Source organism: Sapajus apella, unplaced genomic scaffold, assembly GCF_009761245.1.
Source record: "Sapajus apella isolate SASKATOON/1434 unplaced genomic scaffold, GSC_monkey_1.0 scaffold36, whole genome shotgun sequence".
Lineage (NCBI taxonomy): Eukaryota > Metazoa > Chordata > Mammalia > Primates > Cebidae > Sapajus > Sapajus apella.
The window spans coordinates 6907953-6921663 of record NW_022436976.1 but is presented as its reverse complement, the minus strand read 5'-3'; the positions used below and the strand labels follow the sequence as shown (position 1 = coordinate 6921663).

At 36.6% G+C, this 13711-nt stretch overlaps 1 long non-coding RNA gene across 1 annotated transcript; it reads left to right on the top strand.

Annotated features, from left to right (window-relative positions):
• Positions 1-3045: 3045 nt before the first annotated feature.
• Positions 3046-13508, top strand: LOC116563695. Its single transcript, XR_004274524.1, has 3 exons — positions 3046-3056; positions 10990-10993; positions 13400-13508. It is a non-coding gene; the product is annotated as an uncharacterized LOC116563695 (long non-coding RNA).
• The last annotated feature ends 203 nt before the right edge of the window (positions 13509-13711 follow it).

The following is a 13711-nucleotide window of genomic DNA, read 5'->3' as shown; positions in this document are numbered from 1 at the left end:
ATTTAAAAAAATCATGAATGAAGGAGATTTTAAGGGACATGGATGATTCAGTGGGAATATCTTATGTACATATAATCAGAGCGCCTTAGGAGAAAAATATCGAGAATAGTGGCAGGGCAATGTTCAGCAAGATAATAAATTTTTCATAAGTAAAAAGGCATTATCAGATTCATGAATTCCAGGCAAAGTAAATTAAAAATGAAATCTGTACCTAATACAATACAGGAAAATTGTAGCACACAAAAGACAAAAATATACTAAAAGCAACTCAGGAGAAGAATGAATTTCCCACAGAAGTGGTTAGACTGACATCTGATTACTCAGAAGAAATAGGAAAGTAGACTCACTAGAATAGAATCTTCAATGTATTGATAGAATATAACAGAAAAATATGTATTTTTTATACAATTGGCTGGCTCAAAAATAAAACCAAGAAAGGGAAAAGTTAAAAAGTAGTGAACCTCAGGTTCTATGGCACACACCGACAATCCTAGTGCTTTGAGGGAGGCCTAAGTGGAAAGATGGCTGCAGGACAGGAATTCATTTGAAGCTGCCATGAGCTACAATTGCACCACTGCTGACTAGCCTGGGAGATGGAAGAAACTGTTTAAAAAAAGAAAAATAGTATAGACGGGATAAATTGCAGAGCAGAAATAAACAGAAATTTAAAATCAACTCTAATGCTAGTAAGTATAATCAATGTAAATGAATTAACTAATGAGTTAAAAATATTTTAGGACAGGGTTTTAAAATTTTAGCTATTTGTTAGAAGCAAACCTAAAATGTAAGGACATTACAAGTTTGTTCTCTTTTTTGTAAAATGACATTAAACACATACCAAGCAATATTAACTAAAAGAAAGCTGGCATAGTATATTAATTTATCAAGGACACAGTAAACCCCAAACAAAAAACTAAAAGTTGAACAGCAAACAAACATTTTGTTTAGCTCAAATAACTACATGCGAACAAAATGTCAGCTGATTAGTTCTGTTGATCTCTGCTAGGCTTTTTTTTTTTTTTTTTTTTTTTTTTTTTCCCTTTGGGAGTTGTCAGTGTTGGCTGAACTCAGCTGTAGCAACTTGGCTGTGGTCTAAACATCTCTCATCTCCCTTGTGAGCTCATCAATTCAGGTTCAACTGTGTGAATCCTCATCAAACTTCAGCTTGCCATATGTCTACTAAAATCTCATTGGCTAAAGCATATTCCATGGAGGAGGTAGTATAGACTGACCATATTGGGAAGATGGTGCCTAAGAAAGTGTCTGATACTTGATCCAATCACTGAGAAAGGATGAAGAATAGAAATTATAACACAAGCTAGTATAAAGCATTATATTAATACCTATTAAAGGTAGCTTTATGGCAAAGGCAGTAATAGACTACCACTGATCTATAAAATGTTTAATTCTTAGGGAAAATAGAATGATTCTAAAATAATTTTTATTAAATAATATGCATGTTTATAATACAAAAAGTAAATGTGACTATTATCGATGATAAAATAAATCCATAAAGTTTGTTTTAACTCATCTATCTCAATAACCAAGATTAATCAAAGAGAAACATCAGCAAGAGCTAGATCAGTACTGTTAAAAAGAGTTATGAGAACCCAGAAGTGATTTTCAAGTTTCTTGTAAGCACATTAAAGAAGGTAATAGAAATGGTGAGTAATAACTTTGACATACTAAAATATGTTAATAACACATTTTATTTAACCTCATATGCCCCAAATATTATTTCTACAAGTAATCAGTGTAAAATGTCATATCATTTTTTTCCACTTCTGTTTTACACTGCATTTATTTTTACAGGAATAAAAGAATAACTACATTAAGAGATCAGCATGTTATATAAAGCTTTTCAATAAAGGTAATGGAAGTTGGGGCAAAGAGAAATATTTTGAGCTAAATGCTGAAGTTTTTATAAGTGAAGTTCACTGAATGACAGGATATGAGCCTCAAAGGAGCAAAATATTTGTTTCTTATATCTTAATAAGTTGAGAAGCTGCAGGAAATTCTGCAGGCAAAATATGAAAGCAAAAAGAATACTAACCCCTCATTGTGATCCTGTCATAATTGGAATATGTGAGGACAGACCCCACTGGGGCAATCAAAGTTGCAGTACGTTGCAAGAGAATAGCCAAATCACAGCAAGGGTAGAATATGGGAGAATTTTTAAAAGAATTTGAGAATATGGTGGAAGTGGTCAATCACTAGGTAAGCACTTTAAAAGCCTAAGTGGAGGAGCCGGGCACGGTGGCTCAAGCCTGTAATCCCAGCACTTTGGGAGGCCGAGGCGGGTGGATCACGAGGTCAAGAGATCGAGACCATCCTGGTCAACATGGTGAAACCCCGTCTCTACTAAAAATACAAAAAATTAGCTGGGCATGGTGGTGCGTGCCTGTAATCCCAGCTACTCAGGAGGCTGAGGCAGGAGAATTGCCTGAACCCAGGAGGCGGAGGTTGCAGTGAGCCGAGATCGCGCCATTGCACTCCAGCCTGGGTAACAAGAGTGAAACTCCATCTCAAAAAAAAAAAAAAAAGCCTAAGTGGAACAGAGAGAAAGACAGAGAGGAGAGGAGAAAGAAGGAAGAGTAAGACAGGAAGTTGGGGAATTTGTTCAATTGCGGAGGTAAAACAGCAAGAGAAAGAATGTATAGGAGAAAAATAGACAACAAGATAACAAGAAAAGCTTAGCCTTTGTGCTTTTCCCTATGTTTCTCTCTGTTTTGTATGTTCACTATCTTCCCTGTTTTGAATCTTTATTATAATCTAATTAGATTTTTTTATTATACCTACAGTACAGTCATTATAGTAATTTCTATTCAGGTTTCTCTTCCTCTAACAGAAGGTAAATTCCTTGAAAACAGGGATTAGGTTTTATCAGCTTTTAATGTCTCAGTTTCTGTAGAATGTCTGAGACAAAACAAGTGTTCAGTGCTTGTTTTAGGAATGAATTATCCCTTGAATAAGTGCATTTGTGTATAGAATAGAATCCACAGTTCTAAGAGTTGCAAGTATAAACTGAGCATAGCTTCAATTCCCTCCTCTCTGAAGTGAAAGTGTTTGTCCAGAATGACCTCTATGATTCTCTTCAGCTAAAGATTTTATGGCTTCTAAATGACTCATCCTTTCATTTCTTCAAATGTTTCACCGGTAGCTTCAAGTTTTTACTTTCTGTACCAAGATCCCCAAGCTAGTTTTGAGAGTTTTTGACACTGACCTCTATTTTGGAAGCCTTCCACATAGAGTACCATATCACCCACTTCTCTTTTAAACTTTTAGAAATGCAGAGTTAACTTTTATATCACCTACTTGCAGGAAAAATATGCTTTAAATGATCTTGCTCTAAATATCATGTAAATGCTGTGTTTCTTAAAACCTAATATCTTATTTAATATTAGATTTTAAAGTAAGTCAGTGCCCAAAATGGCTTAGCACTTTTGTCTTTTATAAGCAATAAGGCACTACAAAAACTTAAAATAAATAATATCTATAATAAATTATCTCTAGAAAACGGATTCCAGAAAAATCCAAATTTATTCACCATTTTGGAAAATCAGTTAAATAGTGTATTTAGGATTTGTAAGTGCAATAATTACATATACATTATAGGATTATATACAAAAATTATTATACACACATTCTCCAGGAGATAAAATTGAGTCAGTATAAACAAACTTCTTCCTAACAACATTTTCCCTCTTTTGGTTTAGTTTTTCTTTGTTCATTCTTTAAATCTTGTTTCTCTTAATCCCTGAAAGTTTGAACTAAGGAGTCATCACAAAGAACATTTAATTATGCTTGAAATATTTGCCTCACATGTTTGATATGAAGTTTGGAGTCTATAAAAACACTGCTTCTGAACTGTCTAGCACAAGCAGATGTCCAAGTATTTCGTCAGCAAAATGGAATTGTTCACTGACGACAATTGGAGTAAAAATAACTTTAAGAATATAGAATCATGTGTTACTTATGAAGGAAATCATAATTTCAACTAATGTTCGACTGTTCTAATTAATTGTCTTATTCACACAGAATGGATACCCTCAACACAAAGGTCGATGAAATGAAGGCTGCCTCGTTTTTTCTGTCACCCAAGGCAGCATTCAGCTGGTTGAAAAGTTTTTTATCACTGCATTGTCCCATCCTTATCTATTAATTTGCTCTGAGATACAGTTTTTGGAAATAAAGAATTCTTGGTAAATGGCATAGAGCAGAGCAAAAGTTCTTAAAGTATTGTCCAGGGATCACTAGAATATGTAGATGGTTCCTGAGTTCAGGAAGTTTAAGAGGTCCTAGAATGGATTATCTCCTGTGTCATTTAAGTCCCTCTGTCAATTAATATGTGTCAAGCTTTTACATATTAAATTGCCCGGTCAATTCTGGAGAGGAGGAATTACATGGATTATGGGGCCACAAGTAATTTTCTTTTGTAACTTGTCATGTCTCAGAATTCTACCATGCTCTCTGAGTCATACAATTTTTGTCCACCTAATAGTGATTTTACACCATTGTTCTTCTTGCTGAATTTGTAATTTTTAGGTAGAACTCCAGTAATGAAGGGGGACATAAAGTCTCCAAAAGGAAAATGTGGGCAAGGTTTCAAACACGAAGAAGCAATTGGAACAAACAAATGACATGTAATGATATAAATTACCAGAAGCATAAAACAGAAAAGCAGCAAATTCAGTTGCTTTTTAGAATTGAATAATGCAATAGGTGGTCTTTGGCATGCCATGCCAAAATTTTAGTTATCCCTTCAATGAGCTATGTTTACTAAATTTTCATTTATAGGTTGATATGGTTTGGCTCTGTGTCCCCACCCAAAGCTCATGTTGAATCATGATCTGTACCATTGGATGTAGGTCCTGGTGGGAAGTGACTGGATCATGAGGGTTGTTTCTAATGGTTTAGCACCGTCTTCCTAGTGCTGTTTTGTGAATTCTCTGTTTTGATAGCGCTCTCATAAGATCTGGAAAAAAAGTGTGTAGCACCTCCACCTTCACACACACACTCTCTTCTGCAGCCATGTGAATATGTACCTGCTTCCCCTTCACCTTCCACCATGACTGTAAGCTTCCTGGGCCTAACTCAAAAGTAGAAGCCTGTGCAGTCCACAGAACTGTGAGTCAATTAAACTTATTTTCTTTATAAATTACACAGTCTCAGAGATGTCTTTATAGGAGTGTGAGAAACAAACTAACAGATAAGTATATTTATTTCCTAGGATTATTGTAACAAATGTCTACAAACTTGATGGCTTAAAACAACAGAAATTTATTTTCTCACAGTTTTGGAGGTCAAAAGCCTTAAATGCAGGTGTTGGCAGGACCAGGCTACCTTCAAAGACTTTAGGAGATAATTTGTTCTTGCCTCTTCCAGCTTTTGGTGAGTCTAGGCGTTCCTTGGTTTGTGGCCACATCACTTCAATCTCTACTCCCAGGTCATATTATGTTCCTTTTCTTTCTCTCATAAGGATACCTGTGATTGAGAGTTAATTCTGTCTTTTACCATATAAGGTAATATTCACAGTTTCCAGGAGTGAGGACTTAAACATATCCTTTTGGCTTTGCAGGTGCTCTGTGGTGAGCAGGCCTATGCAAACATACCCCTAAAGACTGAGGAAGCTGAGAGCCTGAAAAAACAGTCTGACAAATCCAGTTTCCCAGAAAGAAACATTTAATAGGGACTTATGAACAGAAGCCATGTCCCTGCCAAACACAAGACAAGATGGTGACAAGACAAGACCCCTGTGTCATTACCCTTCAGACCCAGGGCTTATATACCATAAGGAAAGAATGTGTTGGGCCATTGAAGTCAGCCCCTCAGAGAAAAGCAAGAATGCTAGGTGAATCTGCCTAAGGACAGGTTTTATAGTTAAGTTTGTTTTGCCATAAGAGCGGGATTTACAGTAACTGTAGATAAAGTAGAAATCTTAAAGGCATTCCTGGAACAGGGGTTAATCAAAAGCCAGCATGGTGGATTAGCACCCGAGATGGAGTTACTTTATCCCCCACAAGAGGCTATCACTTAGCCCACCCTAATAGGCATAACAAATCCTATTTTCAATATAATTCCATTTAAAGATAATATGTCTTTCATGAGAGGGGGTGATAATGAGAAGACAAGAAAAGGAAATAATTTGTTATATACCATACCTTTTCAAATGACTACTTAGAAAGGTGATAGGTTTTAATATTTCCAGATGTATCAGTCTCTCATCTTGTTGCTCTATCTGATACAATATTGAGAATTAAAAAAAAAAAACTTGTAATTTACTTTCCAAGAAAGGTAGTATTTATCCTAGAAATTGCTTCATCCTTGAACTTATAAAAATTCACTTCTGCCAAAAGAAAGAAAAAATGGAAGGACAAATAGGCTGCTCACATGAAAATGATGACTTCAAGTCACATATCAATTTTCTTTTGGAGATGATTCACAAGCCACCATTTTGCCCTAGGGAGAAATGTTGCCATTTTCACAGCAAAGTGTTTCTTTTTTTTGTACAGTGAAATGACAGTTTTCTTCAACAGTAAAACTGAATTAACTTCTGAAGGAAAAAACGCAGTAAAAATGTCAAACTCATAAAATATATCATGTTTTGAACATCTGCACATGTTTTTGGACTGACCTGACCAAGGAAGAAAATTTCCTCAAGGTACTAGTGGTTCGGGAACTAGGTGGCTGAAGGACAGGTGGGGGTGAGGATGGGAGTATTGGGAATAAGGAGGAGAGATCGTGAGGGTAACTTAGATACAATTGTATCATCTAGAAATAGCTCCATTATCTTGAGTTCCAAGGTATAGAAATGGATGATAATAATAGATACACTTGCTATTTGTGCTGTGCCATATTGAACAGCAGTCTAGAAGATCTATCTAAGCCTACAAAGGAATATAGCTCCAAACTAGAAAGCCTGATGTGTCTCAGAGGAAAGTCTTTCTTACCTCCCTTCTTTCTCCACTTTCTTCCTCTTTCCATCCTTCTCTCCTTTCTCTTCTTCCTTCCCACTCTTTTTCTTCCTCCCTCCCTTTTCTTCTATCCCTTTTTTAAAAATTTCAGAAAAATGGTTTGGCTTGCTAAAGCGATATCTAGTCATAGATACTAAATGTATGGGTGTGGAATACTGCAACCTACAAGAAAGAGACATTATGACCCTTATATTCTGTTAAAAGAAGATTTCAAACCATAAAGCTTTTAAAAAATTGTATCAGAAGAGATAATTCAACATTTTCCCTCCTGACCAATGGAAGAAAATCAGAACAGTTTCACAGAGAAAGTTATGGATGCTCATAATATCACATTCTCTTACTCTTTTGTGTCATGCCACAAGATATCATGAGTATCCATAACTTTACAATTATGCATAATTATTTATCATTTATAGCACTATCTTATAATTCTTTAATTTTGTCATCATAATAGCCATTGACGTAAGTAAGAAAGATAGCGATCCTTTCAGTATTTTATAGAAAAAGACATGGATGCAGAGTCAACCTGAGATGTTACCTACTGGTACAAAACACTGGGCTCACTGCAGAAAGGGTAGATATCTGTGTGAATGACTGTGGCTACCTTTAATAGAGCATTTCAAGAAGGATCTCAGTTCAGTCATGCCTCTTACTGGTTGACTCTACTTAAGGAGTTTCATATTCCTGGGATTCAATTCTGTTTTGTTATAACAAAGAAGGAGTAATCTATGATTTCTCAAATTCTTTTTAGCTCACACAAGTTCAAATTGTAGAAATCCTTTTCAGCACGGGCCATGCCTGTCCTCTGTGTATAGGAAAACTTTACCTTTTCTCTTTAAATTTCTCTTACTCTGGCTAATGAGAACCCATTTTATTTTTGGCACCCAAGCTTACCTTAGTGTGATCTTAAAGGAAGAGGATTGTTTGGAATAAGGAGACAATTTCAGGGCTCTGAGTTTTCTTCATGACTGAAGTCAGTTGTTCATAAGGCAGCACCTCAGGTTCTTACGGTTTTTACTAGCCACCTTCCACTGGAAGCATTGTCTTGTTCTGTCCCTCTCAGTGGTAAACCCTGTTAGAGCCAGCTAACTGATCAGATGAAGAAAGGTAGTTTTCAACCATGACTAATGTGCATATATGGCTGAAGGAAAACTTACACATAATAGAATTTCTTCAAAGTTAATAATGTAATTGCATCTGGCAATCAACTGAAGTCCCTATGTTTTTCACATATCCTTGAGAAAATTCAGATGTTTCCTAGTTAATACAGAGAGGATAAGAAAGGGCTTGGTAAGCCGGGCGCGGTGGCTCACGCCTGTAATCCCAGCACTTTGGGAGGCCGAGGCGGGTGGATCACGAGGTCAAGAGATCGAGACCATCCTGGTCAACATGGTGAAACCCCGTCTCTACTAAAAATACAAAAATTCAGCTGGGCATGGTGGCGTGTGCCTGTAATCCCAGGTACTCAGGAGGCTGAGGCAGGAGAATTGCCTGAACCCAGGAGGCGGAAGTTGCGGTGAGCCGAGATCGCGCCATTGCACTCCAGCCTGGGTAACAAGAGCGAAACTCCTTCTCAAAAAAACCTTCTAAAAAAAAAAAAAGAAAGGGCTTGGTATATAGTACAAACTTCTGCCCTGGCCTCTGATCAGGCTCTTGTTCTGGTCTGTATTTGTATACATATCCTGAGAAAGACTCCTAGACAAATACTTTATATTATCATCTATCATATTATCTTTGGGATTGTTTGAAAGAGAGAATATTTCTTCAAAAAGTATGTTATGAAGTAGATGTAATATCAGAATAAATGTTTGGTTTTCTGTTCTTGTGTCAGTTTGCTGAGAATGATGGTTTCCAGATTCATCCAGGTCCCTGCAAAGAACAGGAGCTCATCCTTTTTTATGGCTGTATAGTATTTTATGGTGTATATATGTCACAATTTCTTTATCCAGTCTATCCTTGATGGGCATTTGGGTTGGTTCCAAGTCATCACTATTGCAAACAGTGCCTTAATGAACATACTTGTGCATGTGTTTTTATAATAGAATGACTTATAATCCTTTGGGTATATCCCCAGTAATGGGATTGCTGGGTCAAATGGTATTTCTATTTCTAGATCCTTGAGGAATTGCCACACTGTCTTCCACAATGGTTGAACTAATTTACACTCCCACCAACAGTGTCAAAGCATTCCTATTTCTCCACATCCTCTCCAAGCATCAATTGTCTTCAGATTTTTTAATGATCACCATGCTAACTGGTGGGAGATGATATCTCAATGTTTTTGATTTGTATGTCTCTAATGACCATTGATGGTGAGCATTTTTTCCTGTTTGCAGTCCACATAAATGTCTTCTTTTGAAAAGTGCCTGTTCATATCCTTCACCCGCCTTTTAAGGGGGTTGCTCTTTTCTGGTAAACTTGTTTTAGTTCTTTGTAGATTCTGGATATTAGCCCTTTGTCAGGATAGATTGCAAAATTTTTTTCCCATTCTGTTGCCTTCCAGTTCTCTCTAATTGTTTCTTTTGCTGTGCAGAAGCTCTTAAGTTTAGTTTGATCCCATTTGTCTATTTTGGCTTTTGTTGCCATTGCTTTTGTCGTTTTAGTCATGAAGTCCTTGACCATACCTATATCCTGAATGGTATTGCCTGGGTTTTCTTTTAGTGTTTTCATGGCGTTAGGTCTTATGTTTAAATCTTTAATCCATCTGGAGTTAATTTTTGTATAAGGTGTAAGGAATGGGTCCAATTTCAGCTTTCTGCACATGGTTAGCCAGTTTTCCCAATACCATTTATTAAACAGGGAATAATACTTTCCCCATTGCTTGTTTTTGTCAGGTTTGTCAAAGATCAGATGGTTGTAGGTGTGTGGCATTACTTCCAAGGCCTCTGTTCTGTTCCATTGGTCTATATCTCTGTTTTGGTACCAGTACCATGCTGTTTTGATTACTGTAGCCTTATAGTATAGTTTGAAGTCTAGTACTGTGATGCCTCCAGCTTTGTTCTTTTTGCTTAGATTGTCTTGGCTATGTGGGCTCTTTTTTGGTTCCAAATGAAGTTTAAGGTGGTTTTTTCCAGTTCTATGAAGAAGGACAATGGTAGCTTGATGAGGATAGCATTGAATCTATAAATTACTTTGGGCAGTATGGCCATTTTCATGATATTGATTCTTCCTAACTATGAGCATGGAATATTTTTCCATCTGTTTGTGTCCTCTCTTGTTTACTTGAGCAGTGGTTTGTAGTTGTCCTTGAAGAGGTCTTTCACATCCTTTGTTATTGTATTCCTAGGTATTTTATTATCTTTGCAGCAATGTGAATGGGAGTTCAATCATGATTTGGCTGTGTGTTTGTTATTGGTGTATAGGAATGCCTGTGATTTTTGCCCATTGATTTTTGCATCCTGATACTTTGCTGAAGCTGCTTATCATCTTAAGGCCATTTTGGGCTGAGACAATGAGGTCTTCTAAATATACAATCATGTAATCTACAAATAAAGACAATTTGACTTCCTCTTTTCCTAACTGAATATCCTTTTATATTTCCTTTCCTTGCCTGATTGCTGTGGCTAGAACTTCTAATACTATGTTGAATAGGAATGGTGAGAGAGGGCACACTTGCCTAGTGCCAGTTTTCAAAGGGAATGCTTTCTGTTTTTGTCTGCTTAGTATGATATTACCTGTGGGTTTGTTTTTTGATAGCTTTTATTATTTTGAGATACTGTCCACTGATACCTAGTTTATTGAGAGTTTTTAGCATAAACTCTGTTGAATTTTGTTGAAGGAATTCTCTGCATCTATTGATATAATCATGTGCTTTTATCTTTGGTTCTGTATATGTGACGGATTACGTTTATAGATTTGTGTATGTTGAACAAGCTTTGCATTCCCTTGATGATGCCAACTTGATCTTGATGGAAAATTTTTTTGATGTGCTGTTGCATTCAGTTTGCCAATATTTTATTGAAGATTTTTGCATTGATGTTCTTTGTGGATACTGGCCCGAAATTTTCTTTTTTAGTTGTGTCTCTACGAGGTTTTGGTATCAGGATGATGTTGGCCTCATAAAATGAGTTAGGGAGGATTCCCTCTTTTTGTATTGTTTGAAATAGTTTCAGAAGGAATGGTACCAGCTCCTCTTTGTACATCTGGTAGAATTTATCTGTGAACCCATCTGGACCTGTACTTTTTTTGGTTGGTAGGCTATTAATTGCTGCCTCAACTTCAGACCTTGTTATTAGTCTATTCGGGGATTCAACTTCTTCCTGGTTTAGTCTTGGGAGGGTGTAAGTGTCCAGGAATCCATTTCTTCTAGATTTACTGGTTTATGTGCATAGAGGTGTTTGTAGTAATCTCTGATGTTAGTTTGAATTTCTATGGGATCAGTGGTGATATCCTCTTTATCATTTTTATTGCATCTATTCAATTCTTCTCTCTTTTCTTTTTTGTTAGTCTGCTAGTGGTCTATCTATTTTGTTGACCTTTTCACCTTCTGGATTTACTGATTTTTTGAAGCGTTTTTTTGTGTCTCTGTCTTCTTCAGGTCTGCTCTGATATTAGTTATTTATTGTTTTCTGCTAGATTTTGAATTTGTTTGATGTTTCTCCTTTAGTTCTTTTAATTTTGATGATAGGGTGTCGATTTTAGCACTTTCCTTGCTTCTCATGTGGGCATTTAGTGCTATAATTTTCCCTCTAGACACTGCTTTAAATGTGTCCCAGAGATTCTGGTATGTTGTGTCTTTGTTCTCATTGGTTTTGAAGAACATCTTTATTCTGCCTTCATTTCATTATTTATCCAGTAGTCAGTCGGGAGCAGGTTGTTCAGTTTCCATGTAGTTGTGTGGTTTTGCGTGAGTTTCTTAGTCCTGAGTTCTAATTTGATTGCATTGTGGTCTGAGAGACTGGTTGTTATAATTTCCCTTATTTTGCATTTGCTGAGGAGTGATTTACTTCCAATTAGGTGGTCAATTTTAGAGTAAGTGAGATGTGATGCTGAGAAGAATATATATTATGTGTGTTTGTGGTGGAGAGTTCTGTAGACGTCTATTAGGTGTTCTTGGTCCAGATCTGAATTCAAGTTCTGGATATCCTGTTAATTTCTGTCTCATTGATCTGTCAAATATTGACAGTGGAGTGTTCATGTCTCCCACTATTATTGTGTGGGAGTCTAAGTCTCTTTGTAGGTCGTTAGGAACTTGCTTTACATATCTGGGTGCTCCTGTATTGGATGCATATATATTTAGGATAATTCGCTTTTGTTGCATTGATCTCTTAGCTACTATGTAATCCCCTTCTTTTTCTCTTTTGATCTTTGTTGGTTTAAAGTCTGTTTTATCAGAGAGTAGGATTGCAACCCCCGCTTTTTTTTTGCTCTCCAATTGCTTGTTAAATCTTTCTCCATCAGTTTATTTTGAGTCTATGTGTGTCTTTGCATGTGAGATGGGTCTCCTGAATATAGCAAATCAATGGGTCTTGACTTTTTATCCAATTTGCCAGTCTGTGTCTTTTGATTAGGGCATATAGCACATTTACATCTAAGGCTAATATTGTTATGTGTGAATTTGATCCTGCCATTTTGATATTAGCTGGTTATTTTGCCCGTTAGTTGATGCAGTTTCTTAATTGTGTCGATGGTCTTTACTATTTGGTACATTTTTGCAGTGGCTGGTACTGGTTGTTCTTCTCCATGTTTAGTGCTTCTTTCAGAAGCTCTTGTAAGGCAGGCCTGGTGGTGATGAAATTTCTCAGCAATTGCTTGTCTGTAAAGGATTTTATTTCTCCTTCACTTATGAAGCTTAGTTTGGCTGGATATGAGATTCTGGGTTGAAAGTTCTTTTGTTTAAGGACGTTGAATATTGGCCCCCACTCTCTTCTGGCTTGAAGGGTTTCTGCTGAGAGATCTGATTCGCTGTGAGTCTGATGGGTTTCCACTTGTGGGTAACCCAACCTTTCTGACCTTTCTCTCTCCAGAACATGAAGGATTTTTTTCTTCATGTCAACCCTGGTGAATCTGATATTTATGCACCTTAGGGTTGCTCTTCTCGAGGAATATCTTTGTGGTATTGTCTGTATTTCCTGTATTTGAATGTTGGCCTGCCTTGCTAGGTTGGGGAAGTTTTCCTGAATGATATCCTGAAGTTTGTTTTTCAGCTTGGATTAATTCTCCCCATCACATTCAGGTACACCTATCAAGCTTAGATTAGGTACTTTCATATAATCCTATATTTCTTGGAGGCTTTGTTCATTTCTTTCCACTATTTTTTCTCTAATCTTGCCTTCTTGTTTTATTTCATTGAGTTGATCTTCAATCTCTGATATCCTTTCTTTTGCTTGATCGAATCAGCTATTGAAACTTGTGTATGTTTCAGGAAGTTCTTGTACTGTGTTTTTCAATTTGATCAAGTCGTTTATGTTCTTCTCTAAGCCAAGTTATTCTAGTTAGGATTTTGTCCAACCTTTTCTCATGGTTCTTAGTTTCTTTGCATTGGGTTGGAACATGTTCCTTTAGCTCAGAGAAATTTGTGATTATCCACCTTCTGAAGCCTCCTTCTGTCAATTCCTCAAACTCATTCTCCATCTAGTTTTGTTCCCTTGCTGGTGAGGAGTTTTGATCCGTTGGAGGAGAGGCATTCTGGTTTTTGATGTTTTCATAATTTTTGCACTGGTTTCTTCCCATCTTAGTGGATTTATCTACCTTTGGTTGTTGAAGTTGGTGACTTTCAGAAGGGGTCTCTGAGTGGG